Consider the following 19,965-nt stretch of genomic DNA (forward strand, 5'->3'; position numbering starts at 1 on the left):
ATCAAACTCATAAGATCGTTTTTCCAAGTTAATGATCTTCATTTTCCTAATTCTCAAAATCTATGCTATTCTACTCTATTGCACCTCTGGATATTTGTGAGAATGAGAAGAAAGGATCCAGCTGTAATTAAGTAAAGAATTAAACCAAACCAGTCACTGGTTTCAGATCAGATCTGAAACCAGTGACTAAACTCTGGTTTTAGATCAGATCTGTGTCCAGGGCAGACCCCAGCCAGCCCATTCCTTGCATTCCCTTCTTGGACAAGCCAGCTGGCTGCGGCGCACGCGCAGTGTGCAGAGAAGGCCAATGTGAAGTTACAGTGAAGTCAGGCTGTGATTTTTTTCTGACGACGTGTTTTTAATATTGTATGTTTTTCGTTATTTGTGGTGTCAGTGTCCCAACAAATATAACGACTGGATAACTAAACCGTGGACCTAAAAATGGCTTCCACTTTCGACCTTTCAAGGCGAAATCCGCAAGAGGATTTCGAGTTTATACAGAGAATTGGGAGCGGGACCTACGGAGATGTATACAAGGTAACATGGGATTTTAGCTATACATTGTCTTTTTTGATAAACCATTGATATGTTACAAATAAAGACATTGTTATTAGTAACCTGACTACAATGTAGGAACTTGGAGTAGCCTTCAGGAGTTTAGCCAGTCGGGCAATAACTTGGCAACAGTGGTTGTTGAACTAGTATATCCAAGCTGTTAGCATTTTTACCAACCCGCTACAGATGTGTTCCAATTCACAAAGCCTAACGTAAGGAATTCTACCGGTTCTTGTGATAAACGCATACTTATCCCTGTGAAATTCCACGAACGATACTTTCAAATGTTTCAATTTACTTTCAGTGTTGTCATCGCTATCCCTAGCACAATAATGGACTAAAGGAGTTCTAACATTACGCCTTAGAGTCAAAGGACCTTACATGTTCTGTTTCTTCTTCTATGGTATATTAGCGATCGCACAATGTAGTGTGCTTTCCGCCACCTACTGTACGGGATGGAAACAGGACCCCCCCCCCACCAAAAAAATAAACGAAACTAAATCAAACAACTTTTCTGATAAAACATCTAACAGATCTGATCACTGCACAGGCTCAAGGGGAAAGAGGAAGGGCGGGTCTTCTGGTGCCAGTACCTCTTACAAGTCTTCCGATGTAAAAACTGTCCCAAAAACTGTTTTTCCCGCAGCCACAATAATATCCAGTTTCTTAGACTTCTTTGAGATCTGTGCCGTAGAGTTTATAACTGTGGCAATGAACGCCATAATATCCACCTTTTTAACACACAGTATCTTTTGATTGACAGCAAACATTTACTACAGGCTGTGGTCGGTCCACTACCATGTCTTCACGAGCATCACTTGTTTTCTTTTCTTTTAATCTCCATTTGATTGACCGCTCTAACCTTTGCCACCTCAATCACCTTCTCCCTTACAGAGCACTTTGGGAACTCGGGATCGTGATCACCACCACAATTGCAACACCGCCGTCCTTCTACACACAGTAGACGTATACACACAGTATACTCTGTCTGTCTGCACCTCACTTGAACATGGCCAAATCCTTTACAATTCTTACACTGCAATGGTTTGGGGACGAAAGCTCTTACATAACCAAGCTTCACATGCGTAGGTATTTGCTCTTTATCAAAAAACAACAGGACCGACATATTTTCTTCTTTTTCTCCATTCACCCAATGGGTCAGACGCCGGGGAAACCAACCACACCAGGATTTCTCTTCAGGTATTCAACCTGAACATACGTCGTAACCCCTGAGATGATTCCTTTGACGGGTTCTCTACTCCGAAGTTCAAAACCTCTGTTATTCAGAAGAAAAAAACAAGACCACTCCCTGACAAGCTCAACTTTTCCTTGTGCATACTTCACCATTTTCGACACCTCAAACGGGTCTCCCACGTATGCATCCTTACTCAACAAACGCATCCCAACAAACAAGCAATTAATTATCATTCATATACGTATCCTCCACTCCAATTTGAGACAATTTCCTTTTTGTTCCAGTTTTTGTTACTACTATTGTCCATTCAGAACATTCATCTTCACCAACTTTGCTCATCGCGGTGCTTGATTCAACCTCAGCAACCACTTCTGCCATCTTTCCCTCCTCTGTCCCCTCCCACGTGTTCTGTTTAACCCTTTAGACCTTAATATACTTCTAGAATGCTGCTGTAGATTACTGACAATTTAAGATAAAGTTAACATTTCAAACAGACAGACATGGCTCAAAACAAAGAACAAATTACAATAACAAGTCATTAATTATATATATATATATATATATATATATATATATATATATATAGCACACAAAAGTATGTGGACACCCATTCAAATTAGTGGATTTGGCTAGTTCAGCCACACCCGTTGCTGACAGGTGTATCAAATCGAGCACACAGCCATGCAATCTCCATAGACAAACATTGGAAGTAGAATGGCCTTACATCGTCATAGGATGCCACCTTTCCAAAAGTCAGTTCGTCAAATTTCTGCCCTGCTAGAGCTGCCCCGATCAATTGTAAGCTCTGTAATTGTGAAGTGGAAACGTCTAGGAGCAACAACGGCTCAGCCGGGGAGCGTTATATGGAATGATGAATCACGCTTCACCACCGACAGACGAATCTGGGTTTGGCGGATGCCAGGAGAACGCTACCTGCCCCAATGCATAGTGCCAACTGTAAAGTTTGGTGGAGGAGGAATAATGGTGTTGGGCTGTTTTTCATGGTTTTGTCTAGGCCTCTTAGTTCCAGTGAAAGTACATTTTAACGCTACAGCATACAATGACATTCTAGATGATTCTCTGCTTCCAACTTTGTGGCAGTAGTTTGTGGAAGGCCCTTTCCTGTTTCAGCATGGCAATGCCCCCGTGCACAAAGTGAGGTCCATACAGAAATGGTTTGTCGAGATTGGTGTGGGAGAACTTGACAGGCCTGCATAGAGCCCTGACCTCAACCCCATCGAACACTTTTGAGATTAATTGGAACGCTGACTGCGAGCCAGGCCTAATCGCCCAACATTAGTGCCCGACCACTAATGCTCATGTGGCTGAATGATAGCAAGTCCCTGCAGCAATGTTCCAACATCTAGTGGAAAGCCTTCCCAGAAGAGTGGAGGCTGTTATGGCAGCCCATGATTTTGGAATGAGATCTTCAACGAGCAGGTGTCCACATACATTTGGTCATGTAGTGTATGACCCCTCATTCATGTCAATAGGAATAACACTCATTTTGTATTCCGTTGTGTAAAGACACTATCAAAAAACTATTAACACTCAATACAACAAAAAGCAGAGTAGTAAATTACTCACAAAATTTTTTACCAAGTATATTATACTTGTACAGTGGGAAGAAAAAGTATATGAACCCTTTAGAATGACCTGTATTTCTGCATAAATTGGTCATAACATTTTATCTGATCTTCATCTAAGTCACAACAATAGACAAACACAGTCTGCTTAAACTAATAACACACAAACAATTATAATTTTTCATGTCTTTTTTGAACACACTGTGTAAACATTCACAGTGCAGGTTGGAAACCCTTGGATTTAATACAGGTTGACCCTCCTTTGGCAGCAATAACCTCAACCAAATGTTTTCTGTAGTTGTTGATCAGACCTGCACAACGGTCAGGAAGAGTTTTGGACCATTCCTCTTTACAAAACTGTTTCAGTTCAGCAATATTCTTGGGATGCCTGGTGTGAACTGCTCTCTTGAGGTCATGCCACAGCATCTCAATCGGGTTGAGGTCAGGACTCTGACTGGGCCACTCCAGAAGGCACATTTTCTTTTGTTGAAGCCATTCTGTTGTTGATTTACTTCTGTCTTCTGGGTTGTTGTCCTGTTGCATCACTTAACTTCTGTTGAGCTTCAATTGGCGGACATATAGCCTTACATTCTCCTGCAAAATTTCTTGATAAACTTGAGAATTCATATTTCTATAGATGATAGCAAGCTGTCCAGGCCCAGAGGCAGCAAAGCAGCCCCAAACCATAATGCTCTCTCCACCCTAGTTTACAGTTGGGATGAGGTTTTGATGTTGGTGTGCTGTGCCTTTTTTTCTCCACACATAGTGCTGTGTGTTTCTTCCAAACAACTCAACTTTAGTTTCATCTGTCCACAGAATATTTTGCCAGTAGCACTGCGGAACATGCCGGTACTCTTTTGCGAATTTCAGACGTGCAGCAATGTTTTTTTTGGACAGCAGTGGCTTCGTCCGTGGTGTCCTCCCATGAACACCATTCTTGTTTAGTGCTTTACGTATTCTAGACTCATCAACAGAGATGTTAGCATCTTCCAGAGATTTCTGTAAGTCTTTAGCTGACACTCTAGGATTCTTCTTAACCTCATTGAGAATTCTGCACTGTCCTCTTGCAGTCATCTTTTCAGGACGGCCACTCCTAGGGAGAGTAGCAACAGTGCTGAACTTTCTCCATTTATAGACAATTTGTCTTACCGTGGACTGACTTTTAGAGATATTTTTGTAACCCTTTCCAGCTTTATGCAAGGCAACCATTCTTAATCTTAGGTCTTCTGAGATCTCTTTTGTTCGAGGCATGGTTCACTTCAGGCAATGCTTCTTGTGAATAGAAAACTCAAATTTTGTGATTGTTTTTTATGGGGCAGGGCAGCTCTAACCGAAATCTCCAATCTCGTCTCATTGATTGGACTCCAGGTTAGTTGACTCCTGACTCCAGTATGCTTTTGGACTAGTCATTAGCCTAGGGGTTCACATACTTTTTCCAACCTACACTGTGAATTTTTAAATGATGTGTTCAATATAGACAAGAAAAATACAATTTGTGTGTTATTAGTTTAACCACACTGTCTATTGTTGTGAGTTAGATGAAGATCAGATCACATTGTATGTCAAATTTATGCAGAAATCAAGGTAATTCCAAAGGGTTGACATACTTTTTCTTGCCACTGTAAATATTATTTACATATAAATAGAACAATTATCCAAAATTTGACGAGAGGACAATTATTCAGAAAGTATTTCAAAACCCACACAAAGTATGCTATTTGATTGACAACGATTCCTACTTCTGTAACAATGTAAAAATTCTAAACTATTCAGACACTATTTCAAAATGTGGGTAACCTCTCTCAATAATATTTAGTATAGACCAGGCCTGACACAAAATGTAGAAATAGTAGCCTATTTCAACAACAGTTCGGTGAATGCAACAAGTATTAGATAGAGAAGATACAAAACACAACTGTTCCAGAGACAATAAAAGATTTGTAGGAGAAATTCATATTTCACACTGTCACTTTAGTATTGGCATTTAGCCTACAACATGTCATGGAACTTCTGGAAGCTCTGCCCCAGCCTGCAAAGTGGCACATAACACGTAGAGTACCCAAAAGAGATTTCTACACATCTCCTACTCTTTGCCCTGTGTCCACTCCAGATGCACACTCTCTTGCGCCCTTCAAACTTCACCTGGTTTCAAATGAGTTACAACTCAGGCCTCCCCTCTTCCTGCTACTGTAGCCATATCACAAAGTGAATGCACAAGCTGCATTTTGAACGCCTTCGGGGACCAGCGCCTGGGGTTTCTGGGAAGGGGCCTTTGCAGAGTCTCCCAAAATGTACGCATTTATGATGGCAATGTTGAGCATCCCCAAAACACATACTTCCACCATTTCCTGCCTGTGCATCCAACATTGTATTAGCTCCTCAGTTGGTCAAGATGGTCAACCCCGCCCATTGTCTTGTTGTAATCCATTACAAGCTCTGGAACAGATAAAGGTTCGGACCACATTTAAAAACAACTCCGAAACCACTGTCGCTTTAGTCCAAGGCTGTGTGACAGTGGCAAATAGGCTCCCATTCCACACACACATTCTCTCTAGCTCTATAGCTATAGCAAGCAGTTTGTGCCATTTCCATATTAATTACATTGGTAGAAACAAGACAAAACAACCAACTAGTTAGCTGACTATATACAGCTTAACACGGCAACTATTTCCATGAGATAGAGAGCAGTCATTCTAGCTCCACCCCTGAATCCTACAGTGCTTTCAGAAAGTATTCAGACCCCTTGACTTTTTCCGAATTCTGTTACGTTACAGCCTTATTCTAAAATTTAATAAATAGATTTGTCCCCTCATCAATCTATACATAATACCCAATAATGACAAAGCAAAAACGGGTTGTTATTAAATGTATTACAATTTAAAAAACTATCACATATGTATTCAGACCCTTTACTCAGTACTTTGTTGAAGCACCTTTCGCAGCGATTATAGCCTCAAGTCTTATCAGGTATGATGCTACAAGCTTGGGGAGTTCCTCCCATTCTTCTCTGCAGATCCTCTCAAGCTCTGTCAGGTTGGATGACAGTTCTCTCCGGAGATGTTCGATCGGGTTCAAGTCCAGGCTCTGGCTGGGCCACTCAAGGACATTCAGAGACTTGTCCCGAAGCCACTCCTGCGTTGTCTTGGCTGTGTGCTTTGGGTTGTTGTCCTGTTGGAAGGTGAACCTTTACCCCAGCCTGAGGTCCTGAGCACTCTTGAGCAGGTTCTCATCAAGGATCTCTTTGTACTTTGTCTGTTCATCTTTCCCTCGACCCTGACTAGTCTCCCAGTCCTTGCCGCTGAAAACCATCCCCACAGCATGATGCTGCTACCACCATGCTTCACCGTAGGGATGACACCGTGTTTCCTCCAGACGTAACGCTTGGCATTCAGGCCAAAGAATTCAATCTGTTTCATCAGACCAGAGAATCTTGTTTCTCATGGTCTGAGAGTTTAGGTGCCCTTTGGCAAACTCCAAGCAGCCTGCCGTGCCTTTTACTGAGGAGTGGCTTCAGTCCGGCCACTCTACCATAAAGGCCTGATTGGTGGAGTGCTGCAGAGATGGTTGTCCTTCTGGAAGGTTCTCCCATCTCCACAGAGAAACTCTGGAGCTCTGTCAGAGTGAGCATCCCTGACCAAGGCCCTTCTCCCCCGTTTGCTCAGTTTGGCCGGGCGACCAGCTCTAGGATGAGTCTTGGTGGTTCCAGATAGGGCTGGCCATCATATCATATGGTATTTTTCAAATTTATGATGGTATTTTATTTTTTGATTAATATAAGTTCTAAATTTGCTTTGAGTAGTGTGTGACCCTAGGGTGGCAACACATATATTCTAAATTATTTCAATGGGTCTTTCTCCATTCGGATTGTTTTATACTGTTCAATTCAACTTCAACCTAAAATCATTTCCTGCATTTCCATCCTAAGGGCAATGTTTATTATGATTCTGTAGTTAGAATATAAGTAATAGTGGGCACTTTGAATACAGTGCTGTTTGATATGACAACGAATGAAAATGCCATGGACGAGTTACTGTAACAGGGTAGGAAGCAAAGTGATGTTCAGTGTTTCCTAGGGGACCCTATAATCTTTGGCTACATTAAATCTTTATTCATATAGCCAACATATTCATGCTTCGCCTATTACTCTTTTATTTAGAAGATACTGTTGCACAAACAACATGCTGATTTAAGCCTCCACCAGTGCTGCTATTATCAGGCTGTATTAGCTAACTACGCTTGCTCTGACTCAGTACTTCTATTAGCTAACAGACGCTAACTCCATTCTGTACAAATGTGCGCAACCGCGACATTCAAACGAGGCTGCAAAGAAAACTAATGGGACTGTAGCGACTGTGTTGACATCAAAATCTGGGGTGTTAACTACGTTTATATTCAAGCGTTGATTGACATGGTAATGGCTCTATAGTATTGGAGAAAAGTTGAAAAAACTGACCCCTCCGACGCTGTACGTTACATCGTGACGTGTCATGGCGTAACGTACAGCACGCATAAAGCAACTCATTCTGTCTTACAGCCTCTCTCCGCCAGGTGTAGCACTTCTCTCACCGTTTAAAAACAAGAAAGGGACAGGGTAGGGTGGGGATACCTAGTAATTTTTTGCGTCATCACTGCAAGCTATCATGACTCTCAAAAGCCGCTGTTTACTTCTGAAGATCACTTTAGCACCGCCCTAAAAACCCGACTCAAATTCGACACAAACCTTGAAATAGGTATGTAATGACACATTATATAAACTCTTTATAGTGTTTTATTTACATTTTAGAGGCGATAAGTTGGACAGATCGAGTGAAAAAAGCCGTTTCCCCACACGACATCTCTCCTTCTCACTATCACGCAATAGGTTTCGCTTCCTCACCCGCCATTTTTAAAAAGACCCGACGGAGCTCATTGCCTTCTTGAATCATGCAGAGATGGGCATCATGAAGGTCTCGTCATTGATTTTGTTGGAAAGGGGAGAAATTGTGCTTTACAATGGTATTGATATTACAGTTGATTTGGAAGTATTACATTTTTTGGGTGCTAAAATAAGGTCAATTGTACGAACCAGCGCGATGTACGAAAGTGAGTTAGTTCACGTTAGTTAGCTAGCCAGCTAACTAGAGATTAGCATTAGTGGCTAACACGATTTAGCTCAACTTGCTTAGAAAATACAAACTAGCAGTTTGCAGACGTAAGAAACACAAACGAATATTGTAATTATAGAACGCCATTGGATTTATATTAAGATCAAAGTGGAAACAGCATCGATGTCATCAATATTGTTGCATGTGCTGTATTTACCATGCAGACTGAATGAAAGTGTCTCGTGGTCAAGTAACAACAGGGTGGGACTAGGTCTATGTGGAAAGCTGCATGGAGAGAGAGAGAGCAGAGAGGGATGACTCAAGTAGCGGAGTAAACTATAAAAATGGACGTTACACACGGCGTATCACATTTAACAAACCAAACATTAAAATACCGTTATAGAAGGTAAAGTAAAAACCCAAACCGGTCCGTGCATAAATACCGGTATATAGTAAAATACGGTATACCGCCCAGCCCTAGTTCCAGACTTCTTCCAAATGAGAATGATGGAGGCCACCGTGTTCTTGGTGATCTTCAATGCTGCAGACATTTTTTTGGTACCCTTTCCCGGATCTGTGCCTCGACACAATCCTGTCTCGGAGCTCTACGACAATTCCTTCGACCTTATAGCTTGGTTTTTGCTCTGACATGCACTGTCAACTGTGGGACCTTTATGTAGACAGCTGTGTACCTTTCCAAATCATGTGCGTGCAATCAGTTTAATTTACCAAAGATGAACTCCAAGTTTTAGAAACATCTCAAGGATGATCAATGAAAACAGGATGCCCCTGAGCTCAATTTCAAGTCTCATAGCGAAGGGTCTGAATACTTATGTAAATAAAGTTTAAATACATTAGCAAACATTTCTATAAACCAGCTAATTTTTTTCTTGTTTTTTTTCACCTTTATTTAACCAGGTAGGCAAGTTAAGAACAAGTTCTCATTTACAATTGCGACCAGGCCAAGATAAAGCAAAGCAGTTCGACACATACAACAACACAGAGTTACACATGGAGTAAAACAAACATACAGTCAATAATACAGTAGAAAAATAAGTCTATATACAATGTGAGCAAGTGAGGTGAGATAAGGGAGGTGAAGGCAAAAAAAGGCCATGGTTGCAAAGGAAATACAATATAGCAAGTAAAAACACTGGAATGGTAGATTTGCAGTGGAAGAATGTGCAAAGTAGAGATAGAAATAATGGGGTGCAAAGGGCTAAAATAAATAAATAAATACAGTAGGGAAAGAGGTAGTTGTTTGGGCTAAATTATAGATGGGCTATGTACAGGTGCAGTAATCTGTGAGCTGCTCTGACAGCTGGTGCTTAAAGCTAGTGAGGGAGATAAGTGTTTCCAGTTTCAGAGATTGTTGTAGTTCGTTCCTGTCATTGGCAGCAGAGAACTGGAAGGAGAGGCGGCCAAAGGAAGAATTGGTTTTGGGGGTGACCAGAGAGATATACCTGCTGGAGTGCGTGCTACAGGTGGGTGCTGCTATGGTTTTGGCTTTGTCAATATGGGATATTGTGTGTAGATTGATGGGAAAAATGAATTTAATCCATTTTATAAAAAGGCTGTAACGTAACAATATGTGGAAAGGGTCTGAATACTTTCCGAATGCACTGTATATCTGCTGTATACTTATTTCACTCACCTCAATGTCATCGCTTTTCAAAGTGCAAGGACGTGTGCGGATCCGTACCACCAACCAACATGGATAAAGCCTCTTTCACAGTGAAAGGTTGTGTCTGCCTTGACACTTGTCTGCCTTGTCATTTTGAGTAATTAAGTTTTTTTTTTTTACTTTGAAAAGTGAAATGACAGCATACCCTATTTCTGGTTGATGACAACAGCCATGTGAATACAACAACGGGTTGTTAGCAAGTAAATTTTGCGATATTGACACAAATATTTTTGTTAGAAAAACAAGGCTGTTCACAGCCGCTATAGGAATTTAAAGAAAGGCCGTCTGCGGCCACTATGGGTTATAAAAGGCAAATTGGTCACGGAAGCCAAAACAGCCAAATATTCCATCTAAATGGGAATCGATTCTCAATTGTGGTATGGCTCTAGAAACATAAATCCCTCTACTTTCATATCACATATGAGTAATTTCACAAATGTAAAATACACAGTTGCATCCGATTAGTATTTTTCAGTGACAACACGTTTGTGGCGTGTTCGGAGACGCAGATAGCTAATTAGCATAGGTAGCCCACTCTGTCTTCATTCTCTTTTCGTAAACAAGCGCTGTAACATGAAAATCAAATCAAATCAAGTTTATTTTATATAGCCCTTCGTACATCAGCTAATATCTCGAAGTGCTGTACAGAAACCCAGCCTAAAACCCCAAACAGCAAGCAATGCAGGTGGCAAAATATGGCAATGTGGGAACCCTAACCTTTAAAGATGTGTATCAATATATACAGTTGAAGTCGGAAGTTTACATACACCTAAGCCAAATACATTTAAACTCAGTTTTTCACAATTCCTGACATGTAATCCTAGTAAAAATTCCCTGTCTTAGGTCAGTTAGGATCACCACTTTATTTTAAGAATGTGAAATGTCAGCATAATAGTAGAGAGAGTGATTTATTTCAGCTTTTATTTCTTTCATCACATTCCCAGTGGGTCAGAAGTTTACATACACTCTATTAGTATTTGGTAGCATTGCCTTTAAATTGTTTAACTTGGGTCAAACATTTCGGGTAGCCTCCACAAGCTTCCCACAATAAGTTGGGTGAATTTCGGCCCATTCCTCCTGACAGAGCTGGTGTAACTGAGTCAGGTTTGTAGGCCTCCTTGCTCACACACGCTTTTTCAGTTCTGCCCATAAATTTTCTATAGGATTGAGGTCAGGGCTTTGTGATGGCCACTCTAATACCTTGACTTTGTTGTCCTTAAAACTTCTTAGGGATAGGCCCCATTTTTCTCAATTTCCTGTCTGAATAACGTGCCCAAACAACAAAATCTTGGCTGATTTCTTTTGATTTTCCCATGTCAAGCAAAGAGGCACTGAGTTTGAAGGTAGGCCTTGAAATACATCCACAGGTACACCTCCAATTGACTCAAATTATGTCAATTAGCCTATCAGAATCTTCTAAAGCTATGACATCATTTTCTGGAATGTTCCAAGCTGTTTCAAGGCACAGTCAACTTAGTGTATGTAAACTTCTGACCCACTGGAATTGTGATACAGTGAATTATAATTGAAATAATCTGTCTGTAAACAATTGTTGGAAAAATTATTTGTGTCATGCACAAAGTAGATGTCCTAACCAACTTGCCAAAACCATAGTTTGTTAACTAGAAATTTGTGGAGTGGTTGAAAAACAAGTTTTAATGACTCCAACCTAAGTGTATGTTAACTTCTGACTTCAACTGTATCTATTTATATCTCTCTCTCGCTGATATGAAAGATAAGGAACTGTTATATTTAACAATGTACAGTGTATATATCAAGATGGACAGGAAAAGTAGTTTACAGATGATGACATTAGTTTTCCTATTGTTACATTCACAGTAGCCTATCTTTAACAAATTGTATTTTCAGGCCCAAGAAAACAATAGCTCAAGGGGCTCCCAAAGATAAAAATGCTGGCTTACACGGTTAATGGTTTCTCAGTTTTAACTTATTATGTGAATGTGGGTCATGGTTTGAAATGTACCCCAATATTTTTTCTGCTTAATCTTTGGCTAAGCTTGAATATTTTAAAAAGACTTCTAGCCTACTTTGTTTTTCTATCCCTTATGAAAGGTGCTTAGATGACTGGCCATATAATGAGTTTCTATACATACTTCAACCCACTCGGGGTTGGGATTCAACCCACTCGTCGATCTTTTCATTCTGAAGGCTTTAGCTTACAAGCACCAGAGTGTACAGTTAGGCCAGAAAATGAGCTACTACACCAAAGTAAGTTGGCCCATATCACTTTAAATTACCAACAGTACACACAAAACCGTCCCTCTTGATTTACATTTGTTTCTTACTTTTTTTCATGAAATACTTTTTCAAATTTTTTATTTTATTTAACTAGGCAAGTCAGTTAAGAACAAATTCTTATTTACAATGAATGCCTAACCTGGCCAAACCCGGACGACACTGGACCAATTGTGCGCCGCCCAATGGGACTCCCAATCATGTCCGAATGGGATACAGCCTGGAATCGAACCAGGGACTGTAGTGACGCCTCTGTGCTTAAGCACAGACAAAGGATATCAAGGATCTGGAATGATTCTGTATGTAGGAATGGTCTAAGAATCCCTCCCAATGTGTTCTCCAACTCTTATAACATTTTAGAAAAAGGCTCCGTGCCCTTATCCTTGCAAGGTGAGGTATTGAAAACAGGGGTGTCAATCATTTTGACCACTACCTTTTTTGAGGAAAAATAATATTACTTGTTGAACAAAATCTCTTTCTCTGGGCAATTGTATTAGTATAAAATAATATAATTTCTGTTGCATACAATATAGCTCAGTATTTTCATAATTTTATACAGTCGTTCTTGTTAAATATTTTGATCAATAATTTTGGATCCCGCTGTATGGCGCTTTTAGACATAAATGCCAATTGAGTTGATCACCAAAATAATTTGAAGTGCATTTTATTATTAATATATTGACAAAACCCAGTTGACGATATTTAAAAAAACTGCCTAGGTAGAGTTGCTATTCAAAATGCAGAAATAATGAAAGCCATAATTGTTCCATTTATCTGTTTTATTTGCCTATACCAATTGCTGCTGGGTTGTTTTCAGTCATCAGCATCATCTATGCAAGTGAGAACATTTGCTAACATGGGAATGTATCCTACCTATATGTGTTCACATTCCCGAAAACACTTGCATGAGTGCAATACCAAGACTAAGGAGGCTCAAGGAGGCTTTGTAGTGGTGATTTATCTAGCTGCAACGTGAAAGCATTTTGCGCTCCAGGGAAAAAATTCCCCTAGGTACAGCTCTAGGATCAGCTGCCCATCACCCAATCCTAACCTTAACCATTAATGGGGAAAATGCTCAACTGACCCAAGATCTGTGTCTAGGGGCAACTTCACCCTGTGGCTGCATTTGGCTCCATAAGATTGATCATCGTCTATCATCCTTGACTTTAAGATAACATTTTTGCATGTGAAAAAATGCTAACAAAATGTCTGAGTTCCTCCAGTGTGTTTTGTGGGTAGGAGGACTTGGCTGTTCCAGACAGTGTGCAACTTGGTAACACCACTTCACTTGAAGTGTGTCATACTGTCGTAAGAATGACGGGACAAGTACAGTAAACAAATCAAATCAACGTTTATTTGTCACATGCGCCGAATACAACAGGTGTAGATAGACCTTACAGTGAAATGCTTACTTACAGGCTCTAACCAATAGTGCAAAAAAGGTATTAGGTGAACAATAGGTAAGTAAAGAAATAAAAACAACAGTAAAAAAGACCGTGAAAAATAACAGTAGCGAGGCTATATACAGGCACCGGTTGGTCGGGCTGATTTGAGGTAGTATGTAGATATGGTTAAAGTGACTTTGCATATATGATAAGCAGAGAGTAGCAGTAGTGTAAAAGAGGGGATGGTGGGTGTCGGGGAAACAATGCAGATAGCCCGGTTAGCCAATGTGCGGGGGCACTGGTTGGTCGGGCCAATTGAGGTAGTATGTACATGAATGTATAGTTAAAGTGACTAGGCATATATGATAAACAGAGAGTAGCAGCAGCGTAAAAGGTTGTTGTCCTGTCACCACACGGCCAGGTCTCTGACCTCCCTATAGGCTGTCTCGTCGTTGTCAGTGATCAGGCCACTGTTGTGTCATCAGCAAACTTGATGGTGTTGGAGTTGTGCCTGGCCATGCAGTCATGGGTGAACAGGGAGGACAGGTGAGGACTGAGCACCCACCCCTAAGGGGCCCCCTTGTTGAGGATCAGTGTGGTGGATGTGTTGTTACATACCCTTACCACCTGGGGGCGGCCCGTCAGGAAGTCCAAGATCCAGTTGCAGAGGGAGGTGTTTAGTCCCAGGGTCCTTGGCTTAGTGATGAGCTTTGAGGGCACTATGGTGTTGAACGCTGAGTTGTAGTCAATGAATAGCATTCTCACATAGGTGTTTCTTTTGTCCAAGTGTGAATGGGCAGTGTGGAGTGCAATAGAGATTGCATCATCTGTGGATCTGTTGGGGCGGTCCGCAAATTAGAGTAGGCCTAGGGTTTCTGGGATAATGGTGTTGTGAGCCATGACCAGCCTTTCAAATAATTTCACGGCTACAGACTTGAGTGCTGCGGGTCAGTAGTCATTTAGGCATGTTACCTTAGTGTTCTTGGGCACAGGGACTATGATGGTCAGCTTGAAACATGTTGGTATTACAGACTCAGACAGGGAGAGGTTGAAAATGTCAGTGAAGACACTTGCAAGTTGGTCAGCGCATGCTCGGAGTACACGTTGACCTGTTTAAAGGTCTTACTCACATCGGCTGCGGAGAGCATGATCACACAGTCGTCCGGAACAGCTGATGTTCTCATGCATGTTTCAGTGTTACTTGCCTCGAAACAAGCATAGAAGTAATTTAGCTCGCGGCTGTGCTTCCCTTTGTAGTCTGTAGTAGTTTGCAAGCACTGCCACATCCGACAAGCATCAGAGCCGGTGTAGTACGATTCGATCTTAGTCCTGTATTGATGCTTTGCCTGCTGGAAAACCCCGAACGCAAGATTTGTAATTTCTGTGAGTCACACGGTGGAGGAACATGTTGCCTGTAGCCTACTGTACTGTGGTAAGCTGTAAGTGGCACTTCACTTTTTAATATGGGAAACTGCTGTGAGGATTTTTCTACAATATATCAATATTATGTGGAAATATGTGTTTGAGTGAACATTAGCAAGCTAGCAGCTCGATGAAACCAAGTGAATTCTCTCCTCCCTCTCTCCCCGGATTTAGCTTGTGGCTATCACTGTCTAGCTGGCTAGGTTTAGGATATTTACTTGTCCATACCAGTGACAAATTTAGCTATGTATTCGATATATGGCAATACACAAAATCTATCTCACTTATTTTTCCAGCTCGAAAGAAATGGTCACAAATTGATTCAGAAAAAGAGGACAAGGATAGCTAGCTATAGCATGGTAACGTTAGCAGCTGCCTCTTCAACGAGAAGAGACTGTGATGACATTGATCCTAAAATCAAAAAAGAAACTTCCACCCCTCCAAAGAAAGAATGGCTCTCGGGCTTCTCCGAAATGCTGCCAGATCCGGATCCATGGCCGAAGCGGAGCATTTCAGTTGCGCCCGCACCTGGCAAGCTGTATAGATAACTCCCCCGGAGCCACAGAATGGCCAAATTACCACAACATGCAGCCCCCACAAACACCTTGTAAACTTGCTCTATACAGAAACGGTGACCTCCATCGCGGCCAAAATTATTATTTCCCATAAGCTTGTACTGTCTATAGCAGTGATCACCAACCTTTTCTAAGTCAGGATCACTTTCGCAGTTAAAAAGCAAGCCGAGATCTACTGCTCAGATTTGTTTCTAAACATGACTTAAAATATAAGCCTATGCAACATTAATAAAAACAGTTCTGTAGGACTGAAGGGTGTGCAGTAGGCCATATTGTCACACCCTGACCTTAGAGCTCCTTTTAATGTCTCTATTTTGGTTTGGTCAGGGTGTGAGTTGGGGTGGGTATTCTATGTTCTATTATTTGTATTTCTATGTTTTGGCCGGGTAGGGTTCTCAATCAGGGACAGCTGTCTATCGTTGTCTCTGATTGAGAACCATACTTAGGTAGCCCTTTTTCCCACCTGTCTTTGTAGGAAGTTGACTTTGTTTATGGCACATAGCCTTTAGCTTCACGGTTTGTTTTGTAGTGTTTATTGTTTTGTTCGGCGTCTTTTCTAATAAAAAGAAAATGTACGCTCACCACGCTGCGCCTTGGTCCTCTTCTTTCAACGGCCGTGACACCTATACTGTATTAACACTGCTTGGCCTGACAATATTGTTCTTTTAAGACCATATTATAATTCACAACTCAAGCTTTGATAACAAAATTGATCCGTTGTATCACTTGTGAGGCACAGCTTTTTTATTTTACTGGACTGATGGTACTGTACCTGCATCTGTTGGTCAGTCTCAACGGGAGGGAGGGAGGGCGTTAGCAGCAGAGGGTCTGCCTCACTGTCCCTGCTCTTTCTTTTCCTCCATTGAGACTGACCAGAGTGGGGAAACCGTCCTCCCACTCCTTTTAAATTGCTGAACTGTCTGTTTGGACAGTACGTCAGGCTTGGGTTTGGTTGTTTTGATAGTTCTGCGGCTTCTATGCGTCTAGAAAATGGTTTTGTATTGATTTCAACAATCTGAGGAAGCCCTATTGTCCGGGGAGGGAGTGTGTCAGTGTGGAGTTGGGATGGAAAGAGGAAAAATTGAGGGGAGGAGGGCGAGGGAGGCAGATAAATAAATAGAGAAAAAGAGAGTGAGAGAGAGAACGTGGACAAGAGAGATATAGTGAGAGGGAGAGTGCGGGTCTAAAGGAAATATGGTGATGCTGCATATTTGCATCGCAGCCCTGGTTTAAGTGGAATTTGTCCATTCTCTTTCTAAGGGCTGTAGTGGTTAACTGGGAAATGGATTGTGTAAGCAGATCTTCTCAGACAGGGCCTCCTTCAAACTCAATGGCCTTGTTAGAATACTTAAATGCATCCTTCCTTGTTTCCTTGAGGTAATCAACAGATCTATAAGTGATTGGATAGATGAAAGCAAGGTTACCACCCCGTTATTTTCACTGATCCAACCAATTCCGATCTGTGATTACTTCAAGAAAGGGAGGAGGGGAAGGATGCATTTGAAGTATTCCAACAGGGCCAATTGATTTTCCTGCATTTCATCTGCTACCTTAACTTTCAGGGGTGTATTCACTAGAAACCAAACAGAAGAAAACAAATGAAACGAGGAGGGACCTGCCTGAATTTGTCCAATAGAAACTATCGTTGCGAAACGTTTTTCTACGGTGTGCACTGAATACACCCCAAGTCCAGCTCAACCGGAACTCTTTGAAGTTTGGGGCCGAACTTTGAATAGACATTGACTGGGTGTGGTCCAGCAGCAGCCATTGTGTAGAGAGAGTGTAGTGAAGAGCCTACTTGGCATCCAGTCATCTCAGTCCATTTAAGCCATCCGGAGGCACGGCTATGGAGGGATGCGTTTAATTTGGTTAAGGTGATTAACACTTTAGCTTACTAATCCTCTTGTCTTGAGCCTTGTTGGCCTGCCTTCTTCACAACACGTACTACTCTCTCTCTCTTTCTGTTTCTCTCTTTCTCTGCCTCTCCCGTTCTCTCTTCTCCTCTTCCTAGCCTATTAGATACTAAACTGTTACATATTCAGTCTGTTGAGATCTCTCTCTCTCTTTTCTCTCTCTCCCTCGCCATTCATCTCTCGGTAGGCATATATATCTCTTGGCATGTCTTTCTCATGGTATGAGAATAAAATCAAAAGTCTACCCTTAGCTAGGAGACAGTGAGGCCATCCTTTTCATGTGTCAATACAAAGCATCTATTTTACAGTATCAATGAACTGTCTTTGTATAAAAAGCCTGTTGCGAAACACAAGCCGGCATCAATGTTCTTTTCCTCAACGAACCCTCATAAATGTTGTCACCCAATCCTTTCACACTTAGAATTTTTCATCAATTATTTACCCGAGTCCCACAACTGGGCCGTTGTCCCCTCCTGTTCCGCTATTACAGCGCCGAGATTGGAATCTCCCCATGCGGACCAACCGGGGCTCACAACCCTGACTTTGAACACCTCTGGCTCTGATACATCGTCAGCAGTGGTTTATTTGAAGGGTATGTACATAAGGCCTTCATAACACATTCATAACCCATACAGAACACATTCATAAGAGGTATATGAGCGGTTAATAAATTCTTATGTCACAACTGCTTTAAAATAGCCTAACACTTAGTTTAAATGTGTTGTCATAATGCCTAGCTACATAAGGTGGTCATAAACACTACTTAATTGACATAACAAGTTGACAAATGATGTCACATAACGAGACCCTAAACCCGTCTCCTTATTTTGTGCTTGAATGACATGCTAATGACATCTCTATGTAGGCATTATAAAGGAGCTTTTAAATAATGAATACATTTTTATAACATTACAGAATGGAGTTAAAGTTCTCATTTACAACTGCGACCTGGCCAAGATAAAGCATAGCAGTGTGAACAGACAACAACACAGAGTTACACATGGAGTAAACAATAAACAAGTCAATAACACAGTAGGAAAAAAACAAAATGAGTCTATATACATTGTGTGCAAAAGGCATGAGGTAGGCAATAAATAGGCCATAGGAGCGAATAATTACAATTTAGCAGATTAACACTGGAGTGATAAATCATCAGATGATCATGAGCAAGTAGAGATACTGGTGTGCAAAAGAGCAGAAAAGTAAATAAATAAAAACAGTAAGGGGATGAGGTAGGTAAATTGGGTGGGCTGTTTACAGATGCAGCGATCGGTTAGCTGCTCAGATAGCAGATGTTTAAAGTTGGTGAGGGAAATAAAAGTCTCCAACTTCAGCGATTTTTGCAATTCTTGCAATTCTTGCAAATGACCATATACACGGAATGTTTAAAGCAAAACTACCAAAACTATTGCTGATGGTAAACCTGAACAATCAAAAATGGAATGTAGCCTAAGCCCTGATCAGCAGGTAGACTATAGCCAGATGAGAGACATTTCTCAGGCAGTAGCTTAGGCTACTTTATTCTTGTAAACACAACTTTCAACAGCGCATTTGATTACAATAACCTAGCAAATTACATTGGTTGTCACTCAACTAGTAAAGCCTAATAATGCGCAAGCCATTTTACACATTTTTTTATGCTGAAGGTAATGCGCGGCCTACCTCTTGGTCAGCGTGCGAAGCAGCGCACAGTTTGACTAGGCTACTGATAATGTCCTGGTTGTTTGGCATGCAAAATTACTTGTTGATCAATGACTGTCAACACAGTTGCTTAGTTCGACACCGACACACAAAAGGTTAGGTATTTTCGTAAAGGTAGAAAGTAATATGAGCAAAACATTTTTGTGAACCGCCGATTCGTAACGTTTGAATCAATTTCATAACCGATTCATGCTACGTTTGGATCGTTTTTTTAGAAAGCTGAGGAATATGCTCCCCCTGAGCTCTTAACGAACGTGTTCTTCGGTAGTCTTGAAAACCCAACCCTAAGCAGCAGTGATTTAGGGTATGGTTTCAATGATGGACTTCTTTAGGTATAGAGTAACTACGTCACTGCCTACGTCACTATCTTATCTGCTTGAATAAAATACAAAATAGTGGCTAGCAAGATGGAGATCAGTGAGTGCATTTCACAAGTGGCTAGTTTGCTTCAGCTACCTTCACTAAAACCACTGCAAAGGTTTTGCCTGCAAACTTACGTTTCGAATTGCGAAGTTCTGGCATGTCTGACTCGTGATTTGTTGGGAAAGTTGTCTGTCTGAAGAGAACCCATCCTGGAATTATTATATTTTTTTCTTATCGAAGTTGCCA

The 19,965-nt window shown here is 41.2% G+C and overlaps 1 pseudogene; it reads left to right on the forward strand.

Moving 5' to 3' along the window:
- The first annotated feature begins 308 nt into the window (after window positions 1–308).
- LOC120032637 overlaps window positions 309–19,965 on the forward strand; it is an 85,427-nt pseudogene continuing 65,770 nt past the window's right edge.

Source organism: Salvelinus namaycush, chromosome 39, assembly GCF_016432855.1.
Source record: "Salvelinus namaycush isolate Seneca chromosome 39, SaNama_1.0, whole genome shotgun sequence".
Taxonomy (NCBI): Eukaryota; Metazoa; Chordata; class Actinopteri; order Salmoniformes; family Salmonidae; genus Salvelinus; species Salvelinus namaycush.